General features: G+C 41.9%; 1 pseudogene; it reads left to right on the top strand.

Moving 5' to 3' along the window:
• The first annotated feature begins 10,923 nt into the window (after positions 1-10,923).
• Positions 10,924-12,010, top strand: LOC135620387 (sphinganine C4-monooxygenase 1-like; annotated as a pseudogene).
• The last annotated feature ends 322 nt before the right edge of the window (positions 12,011-12,332 follow it).

Genomic DNA, 12,332 nt, shown 5'->3' with positions numbered 1-12,332 from the left:
GATGCCTGGCTCCTCTTTGGGCATGGCGGTGGACTCTTTGGCCTCGGCTACTATTTGTGAGTCATCGCTCAAGGCTTCGAATATGACTTAGTATAACTACCATGGTAGCACTGACAAGCCGAGAAAGAAGTAGAAGGTTATCATGACTATTTATAGAGGTCCCTTATCAAACCCTAATGGATCCTCACCTAGTGGGTATTGGATCTACATCCAATAACCTAAGCCTTTCAGATTAGTAGATTTCTATCCAATAATCTCTCATGGGCTCTTATTGGATCTCGTCCATGGGATCCAATAATTCAGGGGCTTATTGGATATCCAATAAGACAAGGGCTCCGTCGAATATCTCATATCCGAACCTCTATTCATCATAATGCCTACCATATGTGTGTGACCCTCTAGGCCCAAAATTGAGCTAGTCGTGAGTCATACCTGTTAGAACTCCTTCTAACTCAATGAATTATTATCTCTGTAATAATTCACTTGACTTATCGACTACGGACATACTAGGCCACTACGCCATAGTCCCCAGACGATCTAGGGGAATCCAATCCATTGGACCTGTCTGTCCTCAATTACCGTGTACCTATAGTTCCTCATCCATCTAATATCCCACAGACCGTATATCGAGCATAGTGCTGTCAGACCCATACGGTTTCTACTCGAGTCTCGCTCTAATCGGATTCTCCCGGAGAACTCTTTCTCTCTCAACCCGAATGACCCTGGCCAGGGATTCGTTTGAGTAAGAACACATGGGATATTCCTCTCATGACGCCGAGAGTAAATGATCCTTTATCGACACTCAATAGCCCTCATAAGGTCGACTACCACTCCCAATGACCAACTGTACTAGATCTGGGACAACCAAACTTATAAGTCTAGTATCAAAGAGTGGAGCACTCATATAGGACATCCTTAGTGTCTCAAGTCTAAGGACCAGATATACCACTAGGACTACGGAATCGCTGTTTGACAATTAGGCATCATCAACCATCCAGCATTCTGTAAGCGGATCAATCAGTGAACTCATTCTCCAATGAGCACCTGTACTGTATCCCTGGTGTCCCTACACGAGTAGCTATGAGACCCGCTGCATCCATCATATGGACGGGTATATAGCACACCAGCCTGTCTGGTTATCACGATGTCCCTCTCGAGTAACTTATGACCGGGATTATTTAGGATATGTGTTTAAAGGTGAATCGATCTCATTTTCGTGATCTCATCACGATCCGATTCCTATTGCACAAATCCAAGGACATCACAATATATATATATACATATATGCAATAGTTATAAAGTAATATATGTAAAAATATAATAAGCAAAAATATTCTGTATCAAGTCACACGTGTCATCACTCATGTGATTGGCTTGCTGGGCACTTATGACTAGCAGGACCTACGATGGAGTCGGAGAAATCACATTGAACTAATATGATTCATTATAGTAATTCTCCTTTTTTTTCTCCTAATTTGTCCACATTAGGAAGAGATCTCCTGGAGTTCTGTTACGCCCATATTGGGCATATTTTCTACATCTGGATCTGCCTACATTAGAAAGATATTAGTTAGCGCCACCTACTTTTATTTCTCTCGACCTCCTAATCTGCCCTTTTTTTAGGGTTATATAAGGTGCCTCTAAGATAGAAATGGTGAACTCCTAAGGTGCCACCTATACGAAGATTGAGGTTGGTAAAGGTTTCCCAACCTGATCTCTACCATGTCCAAGTTAGTGACTCTAGGTGTATAAGTGCAGGTCCAAATAATCCCCCTTTTCTCTATGATAAAGGTGAGTTTTTATAACTAATCATAAAGAGTAAGAAGGATGCTTTCAATTACCTTTCTAATCATAAATGCATCTCGAATACATTTGGCTTTATGCCTACATTATTGTAAATTTCTCTTTTTGTGGGTCGGGTTTTCTTGAATTATGCACTTCAGGCACATTTAGCCTTGTGCCTACACTATAATGAATTTTTCTTTATATGGATCAGGTTTTCCTGACTCATGTGCCTTAGACACATTTAGCCTTATGCATTTATTGTGGTTGATTTATCTTCACTCGAGTCAGGTTTTCCCGAGCACATTTGGCCTTGTGCCTTTGCCATGGTGGATTTCTCTTCATATAGGTTGAGTTTTTTCTAATCATGCCTCGAGTACATTTGGCCTTGTGCCTTTGCCATGCTGCCCTAGTCCGCCATTGTGCCGCCCCCTTGGGTCGCAACCGCAGACGTCGGTTGCCACAGCCCCTCCTTGCAACGGTTGGAGAAACATAGCTTCCTCTATTGCCGCAGCCCCTCATCGATCGAGGTCGCGGCTCGAGCGCCGTCGCCTTCCAACCGACCCACCACCATTGCCAACCACTGCGCGGTGACCGCCGCTCCCCCTGGCTCGGGCGAGAACGACCACCACCACTCCCCCTTGCTCTGCCCCCTTGGTGACCGAAACATGGTAATCCTCTTGCTGCTGCAAACGTCGGTTGCCACCACCGTCGCCGCTACTACCCAACCAGCGACGACGCCGCTCGCCGCTTAGCTTGCCACCATCGATTCCTATTTTCCACTGCAACCTCAACCTCGGCAATGCCACCACAGCCGCCCTCCAATAGCACACACAACAAGCTCTTGTCCGGCCGCTTCAACCTCAGCAACGCACGCACCAACTCCTCTTCTCAACCTCGGTTGCTTCAATAGCACCATCATGTCCTCAACTGCATGCGATCGCTCAGCGTCACCAAGGCCTCCTTCCGTAGTGTGGTAGAGACAAAGCAACACTGCCTTCCATCCATGCCATCACAACCACCATAGCGATAGGCCCTTGGCGACGCTGCCCCCAGCCGCACCACCATCGCTGCCTCCTAGCCCTCAACAGTAGCGATTCCTCCACGTAATGACCACAGCAAGCATCGTTGCCTCATACGTAGCGAACACAGCTACATCCCCGCATCCTCGCAGCAATCCTTCATTCCAATAGTGCTACCACCGATTGCATCACAACAACAGCACCGAGTAGGGCAGTGATTTATGCCTTAGTCTTGACACCAAAAATAGAAGTTGAGATTATAGATTTGCAGTCTTACGAAATGGCCACCAATAACTTAGTGAAGGAACAAATGGAAGCATTGAAAATTAGAATTGAGAACCGGTTGTAAAAAATACTTAATGATTTCAAAAAGGACTTACTGGGGAGCCTTAGTAAATTTCAACAAGGTGGAAGCTCAAGTTCTATGTTGCACAGATTTGGAAATACTAGAAAAGGGCCCCAAGATTATGACATAATCTACTCATATATGAAGGTGAATGGATAGCTCACCAAAATTTGTTAGATTTCTACAGTGTTGAAATATTATAGTAGGTTTAAAAGATTGTCAAATCAAACTAGAGATTGGTCGGAATGACAACTTCTAGATACATTTATTGATGTGCTTATTCCAGAGATCCGATGTGAAGTTAAGGCTCGTCAACCCGGCACTATGATAGTTGCGATCTTATTCTTGTTGAATCTCGTATTTTGATGATGAAACCATTTGATATGTGTTTATGTTTTAATCTGTGTTTTGAGTGACACAGGATGCTTCGATCAGGATAAGACAATTAAAGCAGGAAAAATCATGTTGTGCCGGAGGAACATGTTAGAAGATTGGATGTCGGGCCGGTAGATCGTTCGACGTATCGACAGAAGGCTTCGGGCCGTGGACTCAGGCATTGGGCCAAGAAGAGCAGGTATTGTGCCAAGGATATCGGAGTTGCGGAGTCAACTGGCCGATTGGGTAATAGGCCGCAGGAGAGGACGATGCACCGAAGAATCAGACGAAGCGTCGAGGGACCAATGACATGCCGGACAACTTGGTTAATTGCTTAGGATTAATTGTCTCGATCGAAGTTTTGTTTTAGATGTGCAGGATTAACTACGATGGAAGTAAGACATGCAGTAGGAGTTACGTCGGAGTCAAGACTATTATCACGTTGGGAGTTTGAGAGTTCGACGGAAGTCTAGACGGTCGTCGGAGGTTCTACGAGAACAAATCCGAGAAGTCCAGGAGCTTGCCAAAAGAAGCTCGTTGAAACTCGCCAAGTGGATCGTCGCAAGTCCAGGAGTTAGCCGGAAGTCCGTAGGAGCATCACCGAGGGTTCATCGGATGATCGACGGAAGTTCGCCGGAAGCTCGCCGGAAGAAGCGATTGACGCACCGGAGCAAGCTGTAGTAAATATCTTAAGAGTTATCGTAGTTAGCATGTAGATTAAGTTAGGAATGGGAGGTGATCCCATTAACTTAATCTGGGGGCAATTGGGCCCTAGACAGACCCAAATTGGGCCGAATGGATCAACCCATTCGGACAAGAATTCCTGCTAGGCGGTGGCACCGCTAGGGTCGGTGGTGGCACTGCCCAAGAGTGGGTCTCCCAGGAAAGCTAGGTGGTGCAATCGCTCCAAGCAAGCGGTGGCACCGCCTGGGCTCAGTCTTCGAGCGAGACTGGGCGGTGCAACTGCCCCTGACAGACGATAGAACCACTTGAGCTCGGTCTCCAAGCTCTGCCAAGCGGTGCAATCGCCCCTGTTAGGCGGTGGCACCGCCCAAAGGCTCAGTCTCCGAGCTCTGCCAAGTGATGAAACCGCCCCTGACAAGCGATGACACCGCCTAGAGGCTCAGTCTCCGAGCTCTGTCAGGCGGTGCAACCGCCAAACCCCGGAATTCTGGGAGATGACAGTTTTGAGCTTGGAATTCAAACTGGTTTGGAGCTTATAAATACCCCTCCCATCCTTGGGTAAAAGACACAAGTATAGAGAGATTAAAAGAGAGAAAACGCTATGCAATCTCTAGAATTTCCCTCCTCTAGCTTAAGTGTTATAATTCTGTTTAAGAGAGGAGAGTGAGTGCTTGTAAGGGTTGTCTCCTAAACCCAATAAAAGGAGAAGAGGGGTGTAGGAAGGAGGTTGATCTTCGCCTAGTAAAGGAAGATCGTTAGTAGATGCCGGTGGCCTCGACGGAAGAAGAATCAGAGGAGTGAATGTAGGTCATGATTGACCGAACCACTATAAACTCTCGTCTTCTCTAGTTTGCATTTATTCTTGCTGCTTACCTTAATGTAAACCTCCATATGTGCTGTACTTCCTCATTACTTTTGCTGCACTCATTTACGAACTCGGTTTCAAGTTAAGTTTCCAAAAACGATTTTACATCCGAAATAATTTCATCATACGAATGCAGTTTTAATCGTTGAAAGTTTTCCGCTGCACTAATTCACCCCCCCCCCTCTTAGTGCCCTTGATCCTAACAATTCGCACATCTACATGAGAAAAAAATCAACAGGGAAAATCATGGAAACAAAAGTGACAATAACTAGATGATCAGTAAGCCACCCGCCTCATCTATTCCCAACCAAAGCCTTGACACCCAAAGACTAACCCATTAAGAACTCAAGGAAAGATCAGTAAAGGGTTTGTACTATAATGAAAAGTGGAGTATAGAGCACCAATGTAAACAAAGGCACCATATGATGATTGAGCCAATTGGAGAGGAACCGAAGGCAGAAGAGTTGGACTCCGATTATGAAGGTGTGGAAACTTATGAAGATATTGAAGCCATCACACATGCAGTGCATGTATTGGCTGGCTATGCTAACATACAAACTATGAAAATAAGAGGAACTTTGAAGCATCAGCTTGTCACTATGTTGATTGATACGTGCAGCACTAATAATTTTATGGATAGGAAAGTTGCAGCCCGATTAGCTTACCATATTGAAGGTTGTGGCAGATTGGAAGTAAAGATTGTCGATGGACGAATTTTAACTTATGATAGCAAAAGCCAAGAGTTTCTTACAATGATTACTATACTGAAAGACCGACCTGTTGCTTGCACTGTCAAAAAGTGGAGACTTTACTTGATCAATGGGTTGTGATGCGTTGCAAATTGCCTATGATTGAAGCGCTGAAAGAGAAGCTCCCAGAGATTGATGCTGCTCAGCCTTGAGAACAAGGCTGATTTAAAGAGGAAGGAACTATTAGGACCCTTTTCTGAGCTTTTAAATAATATTTATTGAGTCCGTTTAGTTCAGTTGTTAACCATGTCTTGATCCTAACACTAAGTCCTTCATGGAGAAGTATCTAGATAACCATGTCTTTACTAGGGATAACATTCCTATCTCATTCCCAATGATTAGGATGTTATCCACATATAACACCAAAAAGATGATAATGCTCCCACTTACCTTACTATACACACAAGACTCATCTTTATTTTTAACTAAGTCATAAGATCTGATTGCCTCATCAAATCTTATATTCTAACTTCGAGAAGCTTTCTTTAGTCCATAAATAGATCTAAACAACCTGCATACCTTATTTGGGCAGTTTCTTGGACACGAATCTCTCAGGTTGTGTCATATACACCTCCTCCTCGAGGTTCCCATTGAGGAATGCAGTTTTCACATCCATTTGCTAGATCTCAAAATCATAGTGTGTTGTAATGGCCAATAGAATTCAGATATATTTTAGCATTGCTACGGGTGATAAGGTTTCGTCATAGTCAACACCTTGTCTTTGATGATATCCTTTAGCAACTAGCCTTACTTTATAGGTCTCTACCTTTCCACCTACTCCGATCTTTTTCTTAAAGATCGACTTACAATCGATGGGTACAATACCATCGAGTGCATCAACTAGGTTCCAAACCTTGTTGGAGTACATAGAATCCATCTCAGAATTCATAGCTTCTTGCTACTTCCCAAAGTCTATACTCATAATAGCCTCCTCACAGGTTTGAGGATCAATGTCCTCAACATCTTCTCCTCTAATATATCCCACATATCTCTTAGGAGGATGAGATACTCTGCCAGACATATGTAAAGTTGAAACTTGTGTGTTAGGTACCTGAATAGACTCGGGCTGTAGAGTGGTGCTTGAGCTTGGTTCTCCAACCTTGCTCAACTCTATCATGCTCCCACTATCTCCGCCAAGAATGTGTTCCCTTCTCAAGGAATACTGCTCTCTTGGCTAGAAAGACCTTTTGGTCCTCGAGATGATAGAAATAATACCCACAAGTTTCCTTATGGTATCTTACAAATTTGCACCGCTCTATCCTCGATTCTAACTTAACGGGGTTGTGTCTTTTAACGTGGGCAAGGCGGCCCCAAATCTTAACAACTTTAAGATTGGGCTTCTTCCCTTTTCATATCTCATATAGTGCAGACACTACCGACTTAGTTGAAACCCTGTTCAGAAGGTAAGCTGTAGTCTCTAGGGCATATCCCTAGAATAAGATGTGTAGGTCAGCGAAACTCATCATGGACCGTATCATGTCTAATAGCATACAATTTCTCCTTTCAGAGACACCATTGAGCTAAGGTGTATAAGGAGGTGTCCATTGGGATAATATCCCATGGTCATCGAGAAACTAAGTAAACTCTGTACTTAAGTACTCACCTCCTCGATCTGATCGAAGAGTATGGATACTCTTTCCAGTTTGGTTCTCCACTTCTTTCTTATGCTCTCTGAATTTCTCAAAGACATCGGACTTGTACTTCATTAAGTACACATATCCATACCTTGAGAAATCATTAGTAAAAATAATGAAGTAGGAGTAACCACCAATGGCATTAATTGACATGGGTCCACATACGTCACTATGTATGAGTTCCAGTAGCTCAGTGGTTCTCTCTCCAGTTCCACAAAATGGAGAGTTGGTCAATTTTCCACGAAGGTAAGGCTCGCAAGTTCCATATGACTCATAGTCGAATGGATCTAGATATCTATCATTTAGCAACTTTTGAATCCTTCCCTCATGGATGTGACTTAGCCTACAATGACATAGGTAAGCACTATTCACCTCATCTCATTTCCGCTTAGATATACTTACATTCATGATATGTGGAGTAGTGTCTAACATAAATAAACCATTATGCAATATTCCTTTCATGATGATTTCATTATCTAATAATATCGAACAACCATTGTTCTCAAAAACTAATTTATATCCACTAATTGTTAAACATGAAATGGAGATAATGTTTTTGATAATTGAAGTAACAAAATAACATGCATCCAATGCAATAAAAACTCTATCAGGCAGATGTAGGGTGATCTCGCCAACAGCTACTATATCAACTTTTGCTCCATTGCCCATCTTGAGGTTCATCTCGTCTCTCTCTAGTCTCCTAGGCCTTGCTAGAACCTACAACGAATTACATATATGATAACCACTACCGGTATTCAATACCCATGTGTTATCATAAGAGTCTGACAAATGGAGACTGATCGTGAATATACTTGAAGCTTCTCCAAGCTTCTATTTCGCCCTCTCTTCAAGGTACTCTTTGCAGTGGAAGCATTGGCCTTTGTCCTTTGCCGGGTCTTTTTTAGCAACCTTTGCTTTACCTGGTCTGCCCTTGCCCTTACCCTTCTTAAGGGACTTTTCTGCTTTCCTTTTCTTTCTGGTCTCACCAGTGTAGAGAACTGGCTTCTCTTTCTTAATAGTACTCTCTGCCTCCCTCAACATATTGAAGAGCTCTAGGAGAGTCACCTCAAGCTTGTTCATATTAAAATTTATTATGAACTGTGAAAAGGAATCTAGTTGCGATTGAAACATAATGTCCACACATAAGTTATCCTCTAGGATCATTCTTAGTCTTATGAGTTTCTCTATACACTCGATCATCTTTAAGACATAGGTCTGAACTAGTGTCCCTTCAGTTATCTTAGCGTGGAAGAGGCTCTTGGATATCTCATATCGCTGGTCCTTCCCTGTTCCTCAAACAATTTGTGGACATGTAGGAGAATGGATTTGGCATCCATCTTTTCATGTTGTCTCTGTAACTCAAGAGTCATAGAGCCCAATATGTAGCACTGAGCAAGATTGAAGTCATCAATATACTTCACGTAGCAAGCGATCTCATGATCACTTACTCCTTCCTCGGGCGTAGGCATCACTATATCAAGGACGTATGCGATTTTCTCCGCAATGAGAACAATTCTCAAGTTGCGGAGCCAATCTATATAATTTAGACCAATGAGGCGGTTGACATCAAGTATGCCACGTAAGGGATTTGAAATCGATATTTTCTGAAAATAAAGATATAGTAAAAATAAATAACATGCAGATTTTACAAGAAATAAACAATCAAGATATGGACTTCTATCTTAATATGCTCCCACTATTTTACTAGTGTGTCACACGACACCCTCAGCACATGAAACGGAAGTCTCCGACAGACTTCTAGTGGGGATCAGGATCCAATCAGCGTCTTAGTGTAACCTCAAGGAACTAGACCAATCACACTAATCTCAAAAGGTAGGCAACTCTTGTCGATCACAACTCCTTGTGATTCCCGTCCTGTTTAGCCTCCTAATCACTATGGTCTCGAGGGACTCGACCAACCATGATGTTCGATTAAGTCAACACCTTCTTTACAAGATGAATCTGATTTAATGATATACCCTCGAGGGACTCGACCAAGCATACCATGTCCTCAGGTCACTAGTGACATCTCTATGTCGTAAGCAAGATAGCGAATCGCGATATAAGTGAGTCTCAAGGGACTCGACCAACTCAACATACACCGGGAATCGGTTCCTACCTATAACGATGGAAGGCCACGTGGGTCAATCTAATTGCCTCACGTTTACGGACTTAATATTATCGAGAGAGAGATGTTTCTATGATTTGGTCTCCTAATATGACATGTCACACATATACATATTTAATATATATCTACATCGCATATAAATATATATACATATGTAGTATGTGTATAAGCAATCACACCAGATGATCTTGGATCATAACCTAATGTGATCAGGCCCGAGCTAGTAGGCCTAATCACTTACATCAAAATCTATGTGTGCAACGTTGCATCTCGATGCCCTATGATCATCCAACTCATCTTCGTCGATTCCGTTGACATCTCGATGCATCTTTATGCATCGCGATCATCCGTCTCGTGGGTCCCACTATCGCATCCATGCTCCCGTTGTGCCTCCTCATGTGATTACAACTTAACCATAAGCATACAGACCCGACAATAGATGAGAAATATAATGGAGGCTCGTAGACCCCAATAATAATAATCACAAGTACACACATCACACGGTCCATGATCATCTGTCCACACATCAAACATTATATATATAAATCATTATCATGTAGGACTACTAGAGAATAATAAAAAATAATAATCAACTAAACTTTTTAATTAATTATATTTTCTGAAAATAGGGACATGTAGGGAATTTCTAAATTCCTAGGGGTATTTTCGTAATTATAGTAAGGGAGGGGTCTAAATTGTTGTTTCCACTATAAGTAATAATCCCTTCACCGATTCGTATCCCAAATTATCGATCGTCTTCCATCATCTTTCATGTATCACCAAATCATCATGTTCATCTGATCTTTATAATCAATTTTCATGTATGATATAATTGATATGCGGATTCTTATAGTAAACCATTATCCCTCGTTTTTATATTTTCTTTCTTCATATTTCCCACTATATCTCTAACTGGCTAATATACAACTCTCGTTCAATGGACCATAGTTGAACTAGTCTAATTCATATAAAAACATTATAACTGATATAAAAATCTTCTTATTTAATTATTTTTGTTCCTAAATCAATATTGATATTTATTTAAAATTATATTATTGTATAATTTTATTAAGTTTGAAGTCAATTTATCTCAATTATAATATTTTTAAAAATGTTTATAATATTTCGATGAAGGTGCCAAAAATAAGGTAATAACAATGTGAATCTTGGCTTATACTGATTCATCCTATTGTCCGATCCATAGGTAGTAATTCTTTTGTTTCAACTATCTCCCTCATGATGTCTTCATTGAGCATCAATATACTCCAAATTACTTCACATATCGGGCATCAATATAGTCCAAATCACCTAGCCAGAATAGTACATAAGAGGCCTAATATGACGTTGAGTCCACATGACATATCCTCTAGCTCAATTTTAGTTGAGCTCCAGGTCAATCTTAATACCATTGGTTACGACTTGAGCTTATGAAATAGGTGATACATTAATTTGCATGTTGTGAGCGACGAGAGCGGGATAGCGAAGCCACAGCCGTCGCCGGTGGTGATCGCCGCCCAGTTCTTGGCGGCTATGTTGGTGCTCGACACATGGCAGTGCTTCATGCAGACGTACATGCACGCGAACAAGTCCGTGTACAAGCACGTGCAGTCGAAGCACCACACGCTGGTCGTCCCCTACGCCTTCGGCGCGCGGTACAACCATCCACTGGAGGATCTGCTACTCGACACCGTTGGCGGCGTGCTCGCCTTCTTCGTCTCCGGCATGACGCCGTGGACGGGCTTCTTCTTCTTCTCCTTCGCCACCGTGAAGACGATGGACGACCACTGCGGGCCGCCTTCGTCGTCTCCGGCATGACGCCGCGGACGGGCGCCTTCTTCTTCTCCTCTGCCACCGTGAAGACGGTGGACGACCACTGCGGGCTGTGGCTCCCGGGCAACCTGCTGCATGCGTTGTTCAGCAACAACAGCGCCGACTATGACGTCCACCACCAGCTTAACGGCAGCAAGTACAACTTCTCGCAGCCCTTCTTTGTGATGTGGGATAGGATTATGCGAACCTACATGCCCTGCTCGCTGGAGACGAGGAAGGAGGGGAGGGTTCGAAGCCCGGCCGATCAAACCCAAGAGCTAATGGATCCATCCATATCTTGCGTTTAAGATTCTCGTGATTAAAGGTGCCACTGTGTTCTGATTCGTGTTGGATTGGTTGCAAATATGAAGCAAATAAAAGGTAAATTTCTTTTTTTTTTTTGTAATAGAAAATTTAAATGGAAACATGAAATGTGGATTTTTATTATATTTTAATCTTAAGAATATTTTATGATTAATGATTAAGAGGAATCTAGATTATTTATTTATATGTTTTCATATTTTCGATATAATAAGTTTATCTATAATTTTTAATATCGTTCTTTAAGAGCCACGTGATTAAAGGTGTTTCGCGTTCAGATTCGTGTTGCATTTGTTGCTAATGTGAAGTAAATAAAAGGGAACTTTATTTTTTTTTCTGTGATAGAAAATTTATGGTTTATAATTGATGATAGGATGAAATTGTCAATGCAATGGAAACTTGACAAGTGGATGATTTTTATTATATTTTAGTTTGAAAAAAAATAAAAGGTTCTGAAGAAGATGTTTTGATTAATGATTAAGATCGTATGAATCTAGATTATTTATTTGTTTGTAGATTTTTTTATTTTTAATATATAAAGTTTATTTATATTTTTATTGTATTTTAATTTAAAAAAAAAAGATGTTTGGATTTTATCAAGCAGATTCGAAGCTTCG

This window comes from Musa acuminata, chromosome BXJ2-8, assembly GCF_036884655.1.
Source record: "Musa acuminata AAA Group cultivar baxijiao chromosome BXJ2-8, Cavendish_Baxijiao_AAA, whole genome shotgun sequence".
Lineage (NCBI taxonomy): Eukaryota > Viridiplantae > Streptophyta > Magnoliopsida > Zingiberales > Musaceae > Musa > Musa acuminata.
Note: the sequence above shows the minus strand (reverse complement) of the source record. Positions and strands in the feature narration are given on the sequence as shown.